Raw genomic sequence first — 15503 nt, forward strand, 5'->3', positions numbered from 1 at the left:
GCTTGCTTTGATGATTACCCTCTCTCGGTAGTATGAATTCCCTACTCGGTAGAGTCTTTTCCTTTGTAACCGAGTCCTGCATCTTTGTTGGGTCATCTTATGTTCAGTTGCTCATCCAACATCTTTGATGCTTCATAACTCTTCTTCAGTGTTTCTTTGGATTTCTTCTTTGTTTCAAGTTCATTGGTCAACCTTGATACTTCAAGTTTCAATGCTTGATTCTCATCATCTTTCAGATTTGCTTCATGATGTGCATAACCTAGTTGATCTGACAAGTTTTGTTGAATTCCAGTCATCCTTGTGATTTCATCATTTTTATCAGATACTAAGACTTCAAGTTGTTGTTTCTCTCTTTCTAGATCTCTTACTTTATCCTCGGTTGTCCTCAATGCATCAAGATTTTTAGTCATCTATGTGCTGAAATTTTCATGTTCTCTTTTCATTGCTTTTTGTTGATCAGCCAGTGCTTTATTCTTTTCTTTCAATACTCCAATCAATTCTTTAGTTTCTTCAGACATACTATTCTTAGATGATGTCTCAATTTGTTCCACTAACTCTTGAGAATCCTGCAAATCATCAAATAATCTTCTTCTCACTTTCAGATATTTTTGCATTTGTCTTTGCATGTCTGCAATCACTTGATTAGCATGATCCAACTCTTCTTGCAAATACACAATCCTTCAAGATTGTTTATAGCCTTCCATTGATAAGATCTTTCTCTTTAGGCAGTTAAACCCTTTTCCAAGATTGAAGCTCTGATGCCAATTGTTAGGCCCAATATGGAAAGCTAATGTATTGAGAGGGGAGGGGTGAATCAGTACTCCAAAACTTTTCTTCAACAATAACTTTACTGTTATGCATAAACCAAATAGTGCAATAACATAATATAAAGCTAAAACAAATAGATAACAATCATACATGATTCACTCCATAACACATATATTTTGGTTACGCAGAAACTCTTGGTTAGAGAGAAAAACTGTGGTGGGGATGGCACCCACAACTTCACTACTGCAATAATAAAGGTTTCTCGGTTAGAGCTACATGTTTAGCTATTTCTGATAGCTTACCCTATTAGGAGTATCAAGATCTATTAGATCTACCTTACTAAAGGATTTTACAACACTTAAACTAAATGTTGCACCTAGTTAGAGGCGTTACAATTTATAGACTTGATTAGAGTCTTTTACCCTATTAAAGGTTTCTCTTACAACTTCAAAATATTACAATAAAATCATTACAAATATCTGTAACTTTACATCTAAAATGTTATAGCAGATTCTATGTGCTCAGAATAAGATTACTTTGCTTATAGCATACCTCGGTAACCCATATAGTAACTCGGTAAACCCTTCTATTTACTCTATTCTTTGACTGTTCTCTGAAATCCTTCTCGGTGACCTCTATGTCTCTGTAACAGTCATAACACTTAGTTCTTTCACATGTCTTGCTTCATATATTTCTATATCTTCCTTTATATCATGCTACATGTGTTTTTCTAATCTTAATCCATGTTGTATAAATAGATTTCTTATGTCGGTGATCCATTCATTGATTCGATCTTACAGACATGTTTTATCGAATGAATAACCTCAAAATCAACACAATCTTTAAGTGCAATTTCCAATGTGATAACGGTTAGATGTTCCTCGATCTTGTAACACATTTCCATATGTATGTCCAGGTTCAATGAATCTGGTAACATGTTTCACTCAGTGTATATCAACTCGGTGCGTCATCTTTGCTGCTCGGTAGACATGAAATGATACTCGGTAGATAGCTTGGTGTATACTACGCTCTGAGACTACTTTCTTCTATAATCGACTAGACTGTGCATACCTGTAATGCCCCTACCCTAGTCGGACTTGTAAAACCCGGTTGACCTTGATTGACTTCCTATGTGGCCATTCTTGCATGATAGGTTAACCATGATGCAATGTGTAGTTTAGTTAATATAAATAATTGTGCATACTTATTATTGTGCTCTTGCATCAATTCTCATGTAAATGTAATTGCTTCCTAACTCTTGTGGTAAATCTTGAGCTAACGCCCTTATTGAATATGTATATGTATATATATGCTTGCGTGATTCATGGGTGCAGGAGATTGCAAGTACAACACTGCTTAGGGTGAGGTTCATCTCCTTTGGGATTCACAAGGTTGAGTATGCCTCCTTCATCCTTAGAATTCGGATTTGGTGGTTATAAAACTCTTGTCTTGCCTTAGCCATGGTTAGGTGAGCATCGCGTGTGTGGTTCGTGGGGCTTTCTTTTCATTGGGTTGCGTGTTGTGTGATTTGGTGGACTTCCTTGATTTGCGTGCCTAGCGCGGGGTAAGTGAAGTTTGTTATCCTAAGTATTTAGTTCAATTTAATGTGTGGATGTACGCATTTGTAAATTAGAAATTTAAAATAGGTGGTTTTCTTTTATACGATTAATCGTTAATTTAAAGAGATCGCTTTAATTATTAATGTAGCAAGCTTAAGGTATTTAACTTGGATTAGTGTGTTCATTTATGCATTTGTAGTTGAGAAACTAGAATAAATAAGACTCTTGCATTAGATTAGTCATTCATTTAAAAAGGTCGCTTTATTATGTTATAGCGAGTTAATTTAATAGCTAATTTTAAAATAACAAATTTAATGAGTTATGCGTTTTAGAAAGGAAAGATTTAAAGTCATTTGGGAAATAGAAATAAATTCATCATTTTCGCATTTTGGAATAGAAAGGATAAATTTTATTATTTAAAAGAAAATTATTATTCTTTTTACTTGCAAAATTGATGTAGTATAAAGGATTGATTTTTGAAGTTTAAATTAATTTAAATATCTCACCCTTGCTAACAGTTCAAAATATAAATGTAGGCCTAAATTGATATTGAGAGATTAAAATTAGAACTAAATAAGAAATAGAGGCATTTTAATTTTAATTAGAATAAAACAAGTTAGATTTATTGAGCAGTGGAAAATAAGGGGTTTCCATTTTCATGTTTCTTTTATTTTAAAAATAAAAATGCCTAAATTCGAAATTGAAAATTAGGGCAAAAATAGGGTTTCTCATTTAACCTAGTTTTGAAATGTTTTGGGGGGGTTCTTTGTTTTTGGGGGGATCTTTTTGGAAATGGAGGTGGAAAAAAATGTTGGAGAAAATGGAGTTCTCTTGCTTGGAGTTGCAGGTGGAGCTCTTCATCAAAACTCTTCCCGGAATGCGTTTGGAGGTAGGATTCGAATGCACCGTTTTTGTTCCTTTTAAAATTGTGGGTATATCTCCGAAATTTGTCTTGAAGATTTCTTGCTCCAAAACCTCCATGATTGTTGTTTAAACGTAGGATTCAGTTTTGAAAACATGGGTAGTTCCTGGATCAAATTCTTGTTTGTTAATAGATGTTGTGGTTTTAAACCTGATGAGGAAATATTCTTCCCATAATGAAGATTTTGGAGAGAAAAAAAAAAAACTGGAAAAAAAAGAATGGGTCTGTTAAAAGAAAAAAATGGGAGATTTTGTCATTTTTATATATATATATATCTTCTTTTTTTTGAATATTTTTAATGATTAAATCTGACTGTAAGTCGGGTCTATTAACCCCCAAAAAAAATATATATAAAAAATATAATAAAAAAAAAAAAATTAAATTAGGGTTTCGGGGGGGGGGGGAGCCGAAGCTCAACCCGCCCCTCCCCCGCGGCACTGTTGTGGCTCGCAGGGAACCCTGCGTCCACAATGTGGGCCACAGGGAACCCCGCATCCACACTGTGGGCCGCAGGGAGACCTGCGACCATAGTGTGGCTCACAGGGACCTGCGTCCACGCTGTGGGCCACAAGGAACCTGCGTCCACAGTGTGGCTTCATAGGAACCTGCGTCCACGCTGTGGGCCGCAGGGACCTACGTGCGGGTTCCACCCACTCCCGAGATGGGAGGTGGGGCCCGCAGGTAGGTTTTAAAAAAAAAAAAAAAAATTGTTTTATGATATTTCTTTTTTTATATATATAATTTGTTTTAAACAAGAAAAAAATATATTATAGTATATGCCATGGGGTATGTAAAAAAAAATATTTTGAAGTATATAGTAGGAAGGTTTATTCTATTTGAAATTAGTTTTTAATTAGCTAAATATTGTTTTTATATATATATATATATATATATTAAATACGAAGTTTGTGTATATATGAATTTGTTGATTTATTTAAGAAAATAAAAATTCATTAGTCATGTATTGTTAAATTTATATTGGTTACATTTAATTTTGGAACCAAATCTAATAGGGAAGTATCCTTGGAGAAGAGATCAAATATTGTCTGTATATGAGTCCTTTGAAATAAAACACCATTGCTAACGTTATGAAATATATTTTAATAAGACGTTGTATTTCTTTTAAATAAGCATTGTCTTTCGATTTGAATGATTAAGATCTTCCGAGAATTTTAGAAATGAAAACTATAGTATAGGAGAGTATGAAATTTGAATCTAAATTATCTTCGTATATTTTGTTATTACTTCATCGATATGCTAGTAAAATGAATGGAAGTTGGACAATGTATCGAGTTGGAAAGTTATAAGTTTAAGATTTGTATTTTCTTTGTTAAAGTGATGGCAAAACCTTGATGTAATTGTTTGGACCCTGTCATGTTGTCATTGGGACACCTGTTAAGTCTTAGGTCTCTAAATAGGGTACTGTTGGGCAATGGACCTTGTACTTCCTTGTAGCATGCACTATTGATTTTGCTTCTACGTGGAAGACAACTAGGATTTATGGACCAAGGTGGTTATTTGTATATTGATTGTATTCGCCTAAGTGGCAAGATGTAAAAGACTTATCAATTATGTATTCCTAACGATATAATACCAAAGGGGTCTTGCAGTTGAGCAGACCCGGAGATGTAGCCCTTTAGGGGTGAACTCCGAGATCATGTCCGTGTTATGCGATGTTTTAGTTCCTTTGTTTTCATACTTTAAGTTATCATGTATGGTTGCTTTTCATAAGTGTGCAAAGGGAAATTAACGAACTTAAATCTAAGTGCATAAAATTATTCATCTTGACAAATGTAGTAATCAGGTTCATGAAAGATTGTAATTAAGATTATGGAAAAGTATTTGAAAATGTGAATTAAAAGTAGTAATAGTGGGAAGAATCTTTCTAGGTTACATCATTGGATTAACTTGTTATTAAGCATGTAAATGAAACAAGTGAGTATGGGAAACAAAGTTAGAGTTAATGTTATAACTCCTAAGTTGTAATCTAAAGGATGAACCTCATATTGATATTTACCTTTTTTTTACCTTAGTAAATGAGTAACGCCATGATAATTATGCTTCACTATATTGGATAAAGTTGTTTAGTTATTTATGTTTTACTCTTAACAAATAAACCTTACCAAATTAACTTGATAATTGGGTGAACTCAACTATTTATCCATCATTATAATCCTAATAAAAGAATCTCTTTGTGATTGCTAAAATTGAACAAAAAAGGAAGGATTCAATCAGTTGTTATATCTTAATCTTAGTAAATGTATCTCTTCATATTAACTTCTTTTAACCAAAAAGAGTGATACGCAATAAGATAATTGTATTTTAATCCTAACGGAAGAAAGTCACTATGAACTTATATTTTAATCCTGTAATGATGAATATCATCTTGATAACTATATTTTAATTTAAGGGATGCTCTCATGTGTCCTAATACATTCTCACCATAATGAATTTAGCCATCTATTAGTATTAATAAAACTTCAATGAATTCTATGGCTACTCACAATTTATCTTTCATAAAAGAACTACAACTCATTAGTTGGCTATGCATGAAATGAAATGAAGGGACCTCACTCTATTAATTGTAGTTTATTCCTTAATGAATGTATCTCATCTTATTAGCCATACTTATAATATTAAAGGATGATATCAATTGTGAATGGATACCCTAAACCCAATGAATGAACTTTGTTATATTAAACGCTTGAACCTATTGGGAGGCCTCCTAATGAAATTATGAATTAAAGTGCATTGAATAAATAACCTCTCAATGGCCTTGTAACCACCCAAGGTAAATGAACGCTTCCTAAAATTATAAGATGTCAAATCATTGAACATATGTTTAATCAAGTCTTATGCATTTTCTCGTAATTAAGTTATCTAGCTCATTGGATCAATTGACGCAAGTTGAGTTAGGTGTAAGGTTATGTAATCACGTTGGGAAACTCCTTAGGTTCGTTTAGCCTTCCGCTGTGTTATCTAAGTTTCAGGTAACTCCTAATTATCTTAATGTTGTAACTTTTCATTAACGCTCTTAATCATTATTTAAAAAAAAAATATTTACACTCTAATTGAGTGTTTTTAACTTAAACCCTTAGGGGTTTCCTGGTGGGGCATTACACTTGGTATCAGAGCCCATGTTGTAACATTGGGATCTCTGATTTCACTTGTGCCCTTAGTTGGTGTGTGTGTGTCCACCTTATGTTGTATGCTTGTCCACCTTGATGTGAGGGTGTGATTTAACAAACCCTACTCGTGTGTAAACGTGTGTGTTCACACCTTGTTTTCACCTTATTGATGTGGGTGTTTTGGAAATAATTATAGGTGTTTTGTCTACTTATTGAAGTCTTGGTCTATGATTTCTCTTACTTTGAAAGGGAGTCGTATGTACCTTCATTCTTGATTTGTTTTACTCTTTTGACTAATCCATCTAGGATGGTTGTTAATATCTTGAATCTAAAAGTACGAAATGTGCTTGTTTATGGTTTTGATCGATTTTAATGATTGTCCACTTGAAAGACTAGTATGGCAAATATTAATGCTTATTATGTAGTAAATTGAGTGATTATGACTCTTCTTCTTCTCTCTCTCTAGTAAATTAAAAGGATTTGATATGGGTAATTATCTCTTATTTAAGTTTTCTTATTGCAAGGAAAAGGATGATATTTCTTGAGCCTTGTGTGAGCCTCATAACATTTTTGTGTTTTAGATTGTGAAAGGGAATGGTTTGGGAGTTAATTTTTGGTTAATGATAGAGAATTGTATGTTTGCAATAAGGACTCTCCTTATGCTTGGTAGGAGTAAGATAATTAAAGCCCATCTTAAGTGAGGTGCATTAAAATGCGCATAGTTGATTTTGTGAAAATTGCTTGTTGTGAAAGGAATACCAAAAGAGGACATGTTGTAGTAGCTTCAAGAGTGAATTAATGTGCTCCTCAAAAGTTTGTTTTATGTGCTTATTCAACTAGTGTGATTTAGGATCTATTAAGTGACGCACCATTTAACTTGCTTTGGAAATAGAAAATTGTCTTATTATGTTTCCAAAAGAGTAAATGAAAGACTTGTTGATTTGTATGCATTAAATGTGTAATATCTAGTAGGTAGCTCTTCATTTACCTCCTTGTCGTATTATGAATTTTCAATGTTAGATTTGATGTATTATTGTATTGTATCACATCACGAATGGTGATTGTTCTCAAGAAGACTTGCATTACAAAAGAAAATTTGGGTGTCTTGAATTCTTGTTCGGAAAACTAGAACAATATAGTACAACAAATAATGATTAGAAATGTCATGTTAGGATGTTTTGGCATCTTCCTAAAAGATAGCGAAATGAAAACCGTGCAACTAAAAGGATAGACTTATATCCGCGCATATGGTGTGATCTTGAAATTCTTGTGTATTTGTAGGAAATAGTCAATTGCCAACTCTCTCCCTCCTCTTGTCTAAAATATAGGAATTGTTGTTTTTGAAATACTATTTGGAATGCAGTGATTTAAGGAGAAATTTTGTTATAATGCATATGAAATTGTATGTTGCTTTGGGCTTCTAATTGAAAGGGGAAAGTTTTTCATCTTGGAAAGGGAAATTGCATAGTTAGTAATGTGAATGAAAATGCTTAGGGAAGATTGAGAAAGATATCAGAATGATGTAATTTCTTTGTGCAAATTTGAATTGTTGAGAATTTCAGAAGGTGTATCTAGGGTAAACTTTGTTTGGTGATTCATGTGTAAAGCATAATTAAAACTTCCCTTAAGTATATGTTAGCATAATGTAAAGTACTCCCCGTAAATGTGACTAAACCAATAATGGTGCTATTCTGTGTGTGTTGTGAGAAACCCCATACTTGTTTTGTGTGCCCATGGGATGGTGAAGTAATCAAACATGGGGAGTATGTTTGCTTATGAGTATGGGAAACCATACCTATCTATGTGATGTTGCTTATTTGTTTCCTTACTGAGTGCCAACCCACGGGTTGTCGATAAGTCAGTATGTGAAGGGGTAGTAGTAGAAGTCACCATTCCTTGAATAGTATGAATAGCGTACGAGTAATGTCGACGCGAAGCGACTTTAGCTTCCCTATTTTGAGGAAAAGTATGGTTTTGTAATGAACTGTAACATAGGTGTACTCTATACTTCCCCTTGTGATGAACTGATTTACGAGGTTCATGTGTGCCAGCCTAATCCCTATCCTTTATTTTGAGCATCTAGATGACAGTTCTTGAGCATATTGATGGTTTTATTGGAGCTTCTATTGCCTTGTCTTCATGAGAGGCATGTTATATTTTCTTACATGAGTTGCTGACGGACTAGTGTTGGTAGACTTGTGGGTAGACCTTAGCCATGTTTACCTCTGGCTTACGGTGAGTATCCTGAGAGGAGCATTGCTATGCGGAGTGTGACCGGCGTGTGCCTTATCTACGGGGTACACTGCCATGCGGGATACGTCCATTACGTGCCTTGTCTGCTTGGAGTATGGCCATGCCATGCTGGGACACAATGCGGGATGTAGTAGACATTCCATGCGGCCTACCAATAGGTATAGGGTAGAGCCATGCCGTGTGACGACGTGCTGCAGGGTGATGCCGAGGTGCACACTGCCATGCCATGTGGATGTGTGACTTGGCCACACCACATGATGAGCTACTAGGATAGCTAGACGATTGTTCCTTCCTTCCTCGTTGGTGGCTAGCTACTAGTCACGTAGTGATGTAATGTGCACTTATGATTTTTTTTTTTTTATTTATTTATTTCCTTGTGGGCCAGCAATTTATTTTACTTTGACCTTGACAGTTTAGCCATGATCTTGCAATCTTGATCTTACTTGATTTGATGTTGCAAATCCGAAAATTATTTTCTTGTCTTATTGCTGGAATTGACAATTATTATCTTTACTCTTTTGTACTTTGGTGGCTAAACCGGTTTATCCTTGTTGTTTTCGTATGCTGGTCTTGTGTTGCAATGTGAATTCCTCTCCAAGAACGTAGGAGACGGTCTTGGATGAGTGTATACGAGGAAGTAGACACAGGGAACCTTGAGGATGGAGGTATGTGAGGCTGTGAAAACAGCTAGGATCCACTACCTACCTATGAGTGGTGACTATCTCTTGGAGGCTAAACACCTTACACAACAAGGGATATTCACGAGTGACTTGTATGGAAGGTAGCACTGCTATGGTGTACCCTAGCACCATCAAGCCCTCGAGTGAGATGTTGGACATTTGTTGATCATGTATTTATTCTGAGAGCAGGCATAGAGATGTGGATCATATATGTTACCTTTGACCGAGCATTAAACATGCCCACATGGCCTATTGTGTTGTGCAAACCAGTATTGTGGATGGATATTATGTGCAATCATGGAATAAATGGTATTAACTTGTCACTATGTTATGGGGCATAGTCATTGGAAAGGTTCTTGTATGTCTGAAAAGTGTAAACAAATGAGTTTTTACGTTGCTCTTATTCGTTGAAAAGTTAACTTGGTTGTAGAAATTGATATTTGATGCTAGTTCTATGCAATAAAGTTTTGTGAAAGAGATGAATTGGTGAGAGAAATTGACCTTGAGAGCATATTTTCTTGTCATGTTTGATAAATGAGTATGATAACTGTGTCTATATATTTTAAATTGCTTAAATTTGGTGTAATAAAAAGGGAAAAAGTCCCGTATCTTTACTATGATTCTGTGTAGATTATAGAATATTTGAAGGTGTGAATGATGTTAGATGCATTTTTGTTAATGGATGATGACGCTTGTAGAGGATTTATGAATAATGTTCTAAGATGATGGCAAAATAGTTGGTTGTGCAAATTGATAATTGTTAATTGAGTTTAAGGACTAATAAGTGTTGCAGGACTTCCGTTTAGCTTTGCGACTTCCAGGAGTAAGTCGGAGCCTTGGGGGGGAGAATGTAATGCCCCTACCCTAGTCGGACTTGTAAAACCTGGTTGACCTTGATTGACTTCCTATGTGGCCATTCTTGCATGATAGGTTAACCATGATGCAATGTGTAGTTTAGTTAATATAAATAATTGTGCATACTTATTATTGTGCTCTTGCATCGATTCTCGTGTAAATGTAATTGCTTCCTAACTCTTGTGGTAAATCTTGAGCTAACGCCCTCATTGAATATGTATATGTATATATATGCTTGCGTGATTCATGGGTGCAGGAGATTGCAAGTACAACACCGCTTAGGGCGAGGTTCATCTCCTTTGGGATTCGCAAGGTTGAGTATGCCTCCATCCTTAGAATTCGGATTTGGTGGTTATAAAACTCTTGTCTTGCCTTAGCCATGGTCAGGTGAGCATCGCGTGTGTGGTTCGTGGGGCTTTCTTTTCGTTGGGTTGCGTGTCGTGTGATTTGGTGGACTTCCTCAGTTTGCATGCCTAGCGTGGGGTAAGTGAAGTTTGTTATCCTAAGTATTTAGTTCAATTTAATGTGTGGATGTACGCATTTGTAAATTAGAAATTTAAAATAGGTGGTTTTCTTTTATACGATTAATCGTTAATTTAAAGAGATCGCTTTAATTATTAATGTAGCAAGCTTAAGGTATTTAACTTGGATTAGTGTGCTCATTTACACATTTGTAGTTGAGAAATTAGAATAAATAAGACTCTTGCATTAGATTAGTCATTCATTTAAAAAGGTCGCTTTATTATGTTATAGCGAGTTAATTTAATAGCTAATTTTAAAATAACGAATTTAATGAGTTATGCGTTTTAGAAAGGAAAGATTTAAAGTCATTTGGGAAATAGAAATAAATTCATCATTTTCGCATTTTGGAATAGAAAGGATAAATTTTATTATTTAAAAGAAAATTATTATTCTTTTTACTTGCAAAATTGATGTAGTATAAAGGATTGATTTTTGAAGTTTAAATTAATTTAAATATCTCACCCTCGCTAATAGTTCAAAATATAAATGTAGGCCTAAATTGATATTGAGAGATTAAAATTAGAACTAAATAAGAAATAGAGGCATTTTAATTTTAATTAGAATAAAACAAGTTAGATTTATTGAGCAGTGGAAAATAAGGGGTTTCCATTTTCATGTTTCTTTTATTTTAAAAATAAAAATGCCTAAATTCGAAATTGAAAATTAGGGCAAAAATAGGGTTTCTCATTTAACCTAGTTTTGAAATGTTTTGGGGGGGTTCTTTGTTTTTGGGGGGATCTTTTTGGAAATGGAGGTGGAAAAAAATGTTGGAGAAAATGGAGTTCTCTTGCTTGGAGTTGCAGGTGGAGCTCTTCATCAAAACTCTTCCCGGAATGCGTTTGGAGGTAGGATTCGAATGCACCGTTTTTGTTCCTTTTAAAATTGTGGGTATATCTCCGAAATTTGTCTTGAAGATTTCTTGCTCCAAAACCTCCATGATTGTTGTTTAAACGTAGGATTCAGTTTTGAAAACATGGGTAGTTCCTGGATCAAATTCTTGTTTGTTAATAGATTTTGTGGTTTTAAACCTGATGAGGAAATATTCTTCCCATAATGAAGATTTTGGAGAGAAAAAAAAAAACTGGAAAAAAAAGAATGGGTCTGTTAAAAAAAAAAAAATGGGAGATTTTGTCATTTTTATATATATATATCTTCTTTTTTTTGAAGATTTTTAATGATTAAATCCGACTGTAAGTCGGGTCTATTAACCCCCAAAAAAAAAATATATTAAAAAAATAATTAAAAAAAGAAAATTAAATTAGGGTTTCGGGGGGGGGGGAGCCGAAGCTCAACCCGCCCCTCCCCTGCGGCACTGTTGTGGCTCGCAGGGAACCCCGCGTCCACAACGTGGGCCGCAGGGAACCCCGCGTCCACACTGTGGGCCGCAGGGAGACCTGCGACCACAGTGTGGCTCGTAGGGACCTGCGTCCACGCTGTGGGCCGCAGGGAACCTGCGTCCACAGTGTGGCTTCACAGGAACCTGCGTCCACGCTGTGGGCCGCAGGGACCTATGTGCGGGTTCCACCCACTCCCGAGATGGGAGGTGGGGCCCGCAGGTAGGTTTTAAAAAAAAAAAAAAATTGTTTTATGATATTTCTTTTTTTATATATATAATTTGTTTTAAACAAGAAAAAAATATATTATAATAAATGCCATGGGGTATGTAAAAAAAAAGATTTTGTAGTATATAGTAGGAAGGTTTATTCTATTTGAAATTAGTTTTTAATTAGCTAAATATTGTTTATATATATATATATATATATATATTAAATACGAAGTTTGTGTATATATGAATTTGTTGATTTATTTAAGAAAATAAAAATTCATTAGTCATGTATTGTTAAATTTATATTGGTTACATTTAATTTTGGAACCAAATCTAATAGGGAAGTATCCTTGGAGAAGAGATCAAATATTGTCTGTATATGAGTCCTTTGAAATAAAACACCATTGCTAACGTTATGAAATATATTTTAATAAGACGTTGTATTTCTTTTAAATAAGCATTATCTTTCGATTTGAATGATTAAGATCTTCTGAAAATTTTAGAAATGAAAACTATAGTATAGGAGAGTATGAAATTTGAATCTAAATTATCTTCATATATTTTGTTATTACTTCATCGATATGCTAGTAAAATGAATGGAAGTTGGACAATGTATCGAGTTGGAAAGTTATAAGTTTAAGATTTGTATTTTCTTTGTTAAAGTGATGGCAAAACCTTGATGTAATTGGTTGGACCCTGTCGTGTTGTCATTGGGACACCTGTTAAGTCTTAGGTCTCTAAATAGGGTACTGTTGGGCAATGGACCTTGTACTTCCTTGTAGCATGCACTATTGATTTTGCTTCTACGTGGAAGACAACTAGGATTTATGGACCAAGGTGGTTATTTGTATATTGATTATATTCGCCTAAGTGGCAAGATGTAAAAGACTTATCAATTATGTATTCCTAATGATATACTACCAAAGGGGTCTTGCAGTTGAGCAGACCTGGAGATGTAGCCCTTTAGGGGTGAACTCCGAGATCATGTCTGTGTTATGCAATGTTTTAGTTCCTTTGTTTTCATACTTTAAGTTATCATGTATGGTTGCTTTTCATAAGTGTGCAAAGGGAAATTAATGAACTTAAATCTAAGTGCATAAAATTATTCATCTTGACAAATGTAGTAATCAGGTTCATGAAAGATTGTAATTAAGATTATGGAAAAGTATTTGAAAATGTGAATTAAAAGTAGTAATAGTGGGAAGAATCTTGCTAGGTTACATCATTGGATTAACTTGTTATTAAGCATGTAAATGAAACAAGTGAGTATGGGAAACAAAGTTAGAGTTAATGTTATAACTCCTAAGTTGTAATCTAAAGGATGAACCTCATATTGATATTTACCTTTTTTTTACCTTAGTAAACGAGTAACGCCATGATAATTATGCTTCACTATATTGGATAAAGTTGTTTAGTTATTTATGTTTTACTCTTAACAAATAAACCTTACCAAATTAACTTGATAATTGGGTGAACTCAACTATTTATCCATCATTATAACCCTAATAAAAGAATCTCTTTGTGATTGCTAAAATTGAACAAAAAAGGAAGGATTCAATCAGTTGTTATATCTTAATCTTAGTAAATGTATCTCTTCATATTAACTTCTTTTAACCAAAAAGAGTGATACGCAATAAGATAATTGTATTTTAATCCTAACGGAAGAAAGTCACTATGAACTTATATTTTAATCCTGTAATGATGAATATCATCTTGATAACTATATTTTAATTTAAGGGATGCTCTCATGTGTCCTAATACATTCTCACCATAATGAATTTAGCCATCTATTAGTATTAATAAAACTTCAATGAATTCTATGGCTACTCACAATTTATCTTTCATAAAAGAACTACAACTCATTAGTTGGCTATGCATGAAATGAAATGAAGGGACCTCACTCTATTAATTGTAGTTTATTCCTTAATGAATGTATCTCATCTTATTAGCCATACTTATAATATTAAAGGATGATATCAATTGTGAATGGATACCCTAAACCCAATGAATGAACTTCGTTATATTAAACTCTTGAACCTATTGGGAGGCCTCCTAATGAAATTATGAATTAAAGTGCATTGAATAAATAACCTCTCAATGGCCTTGTAACCACCCAAGGTAAATGAACGCTTCCTAAAATTATAAGATGTCAAATCATTGAGCATATGTTTAATCAAGTCTTATGCATTTTCTCGTAATTAAGTTATCCAGCTCATTGGATCAATTGACGCAAGTTGAGTTAGGTGTAAGGTTATGTAATCACCTTGGGAAACTCCTTAGGTTCGTTTAGCCTTCCGCTGTGTTATCTAAGTTTCAGGTAACTCCTAATTATCTTAATGTTGTAACTTTTCATTAACGCTCTTAATCATTATTTTAAAAAAAAAATATTTACACTCTAATTGAGTGTTTTTAACTTAAACCCTTAGGGGTTTCCTCGCGGGGCATTACAATACTGACTGAATATCTTGGTAGAGATAACTAACTAGAGTATATAGAATAACTTTGAACATAAAACTAATGGCAACTTGATAAGTAGTAACAGTTTGGATCATTTTTCGGCAAGTTATCAATTTCAGATTCCTAGACAGTTTTCTAGCTTAGAACATAAAAACCGCTTGGACCTATTTGCTATTGGTGAATCTTGTGGATCCTTTCTATAGCTTGTGAAGCTTCAGTTTGTTGATTCCAATGTTCATTGGCATGTGGCCAACCTTCTTGATCTACACTTCATTGTTTGGATTTTCTAGAGGATTCTCTTTGGCGGAGGCCGAACTTGCTGGTTTTTAACATTTAATCATGTTAATCATTCTTTGATTCTTCTCGGGATGACCAGATTCCTCTAGACCATATGAATCAATGTAATTAAGAATCATAAATCAATCAGAGAGAATATAGAAGATATATCCTAAGATTTAGAGGTCTGGAGTTGACTGATTTTGTAATTAAGCATGTATGTAGCAGGCCAGTGATCTGAATCTTATATCCCAAATGTTATCGGTTATTTGTAATCAATTTTTATGATTTAATTCATTTAGTTCTACATTTACTCCATCATCTTGCCTTACTTTCATTGTGTTTACTCATGTTGCATGGTCTGGATAGATCTCATTGAGGTCCCTCCTAACGGTGACTGCACCAAGTGGTATCAGCGCAAATTTTTGTTCTGGAGATTACGTTGTCCTAAGATTTTTTTGTGGGGTGGCAGACTATGGATCCGGCCTGCAGCTATAGACGACTGACATGAAGATGACACAAAGAGGAAATAGGAAT

This window comes from Cryptomeria japonica, chromosome 1 (assembly GCF_030272615.1).
Source record: "Cryptomeria japonica chromosome 1, Sugi_1.0, whole genome shotgun sequence".
Classification (NCBI taxonomy): domain Eukaryota; kingdom Viridiplantae; phylum Streptophyta; class Pinopsida; order Cupressales; family Cupressaceae; genus Cryptomeria; species Cryptomeria japonica.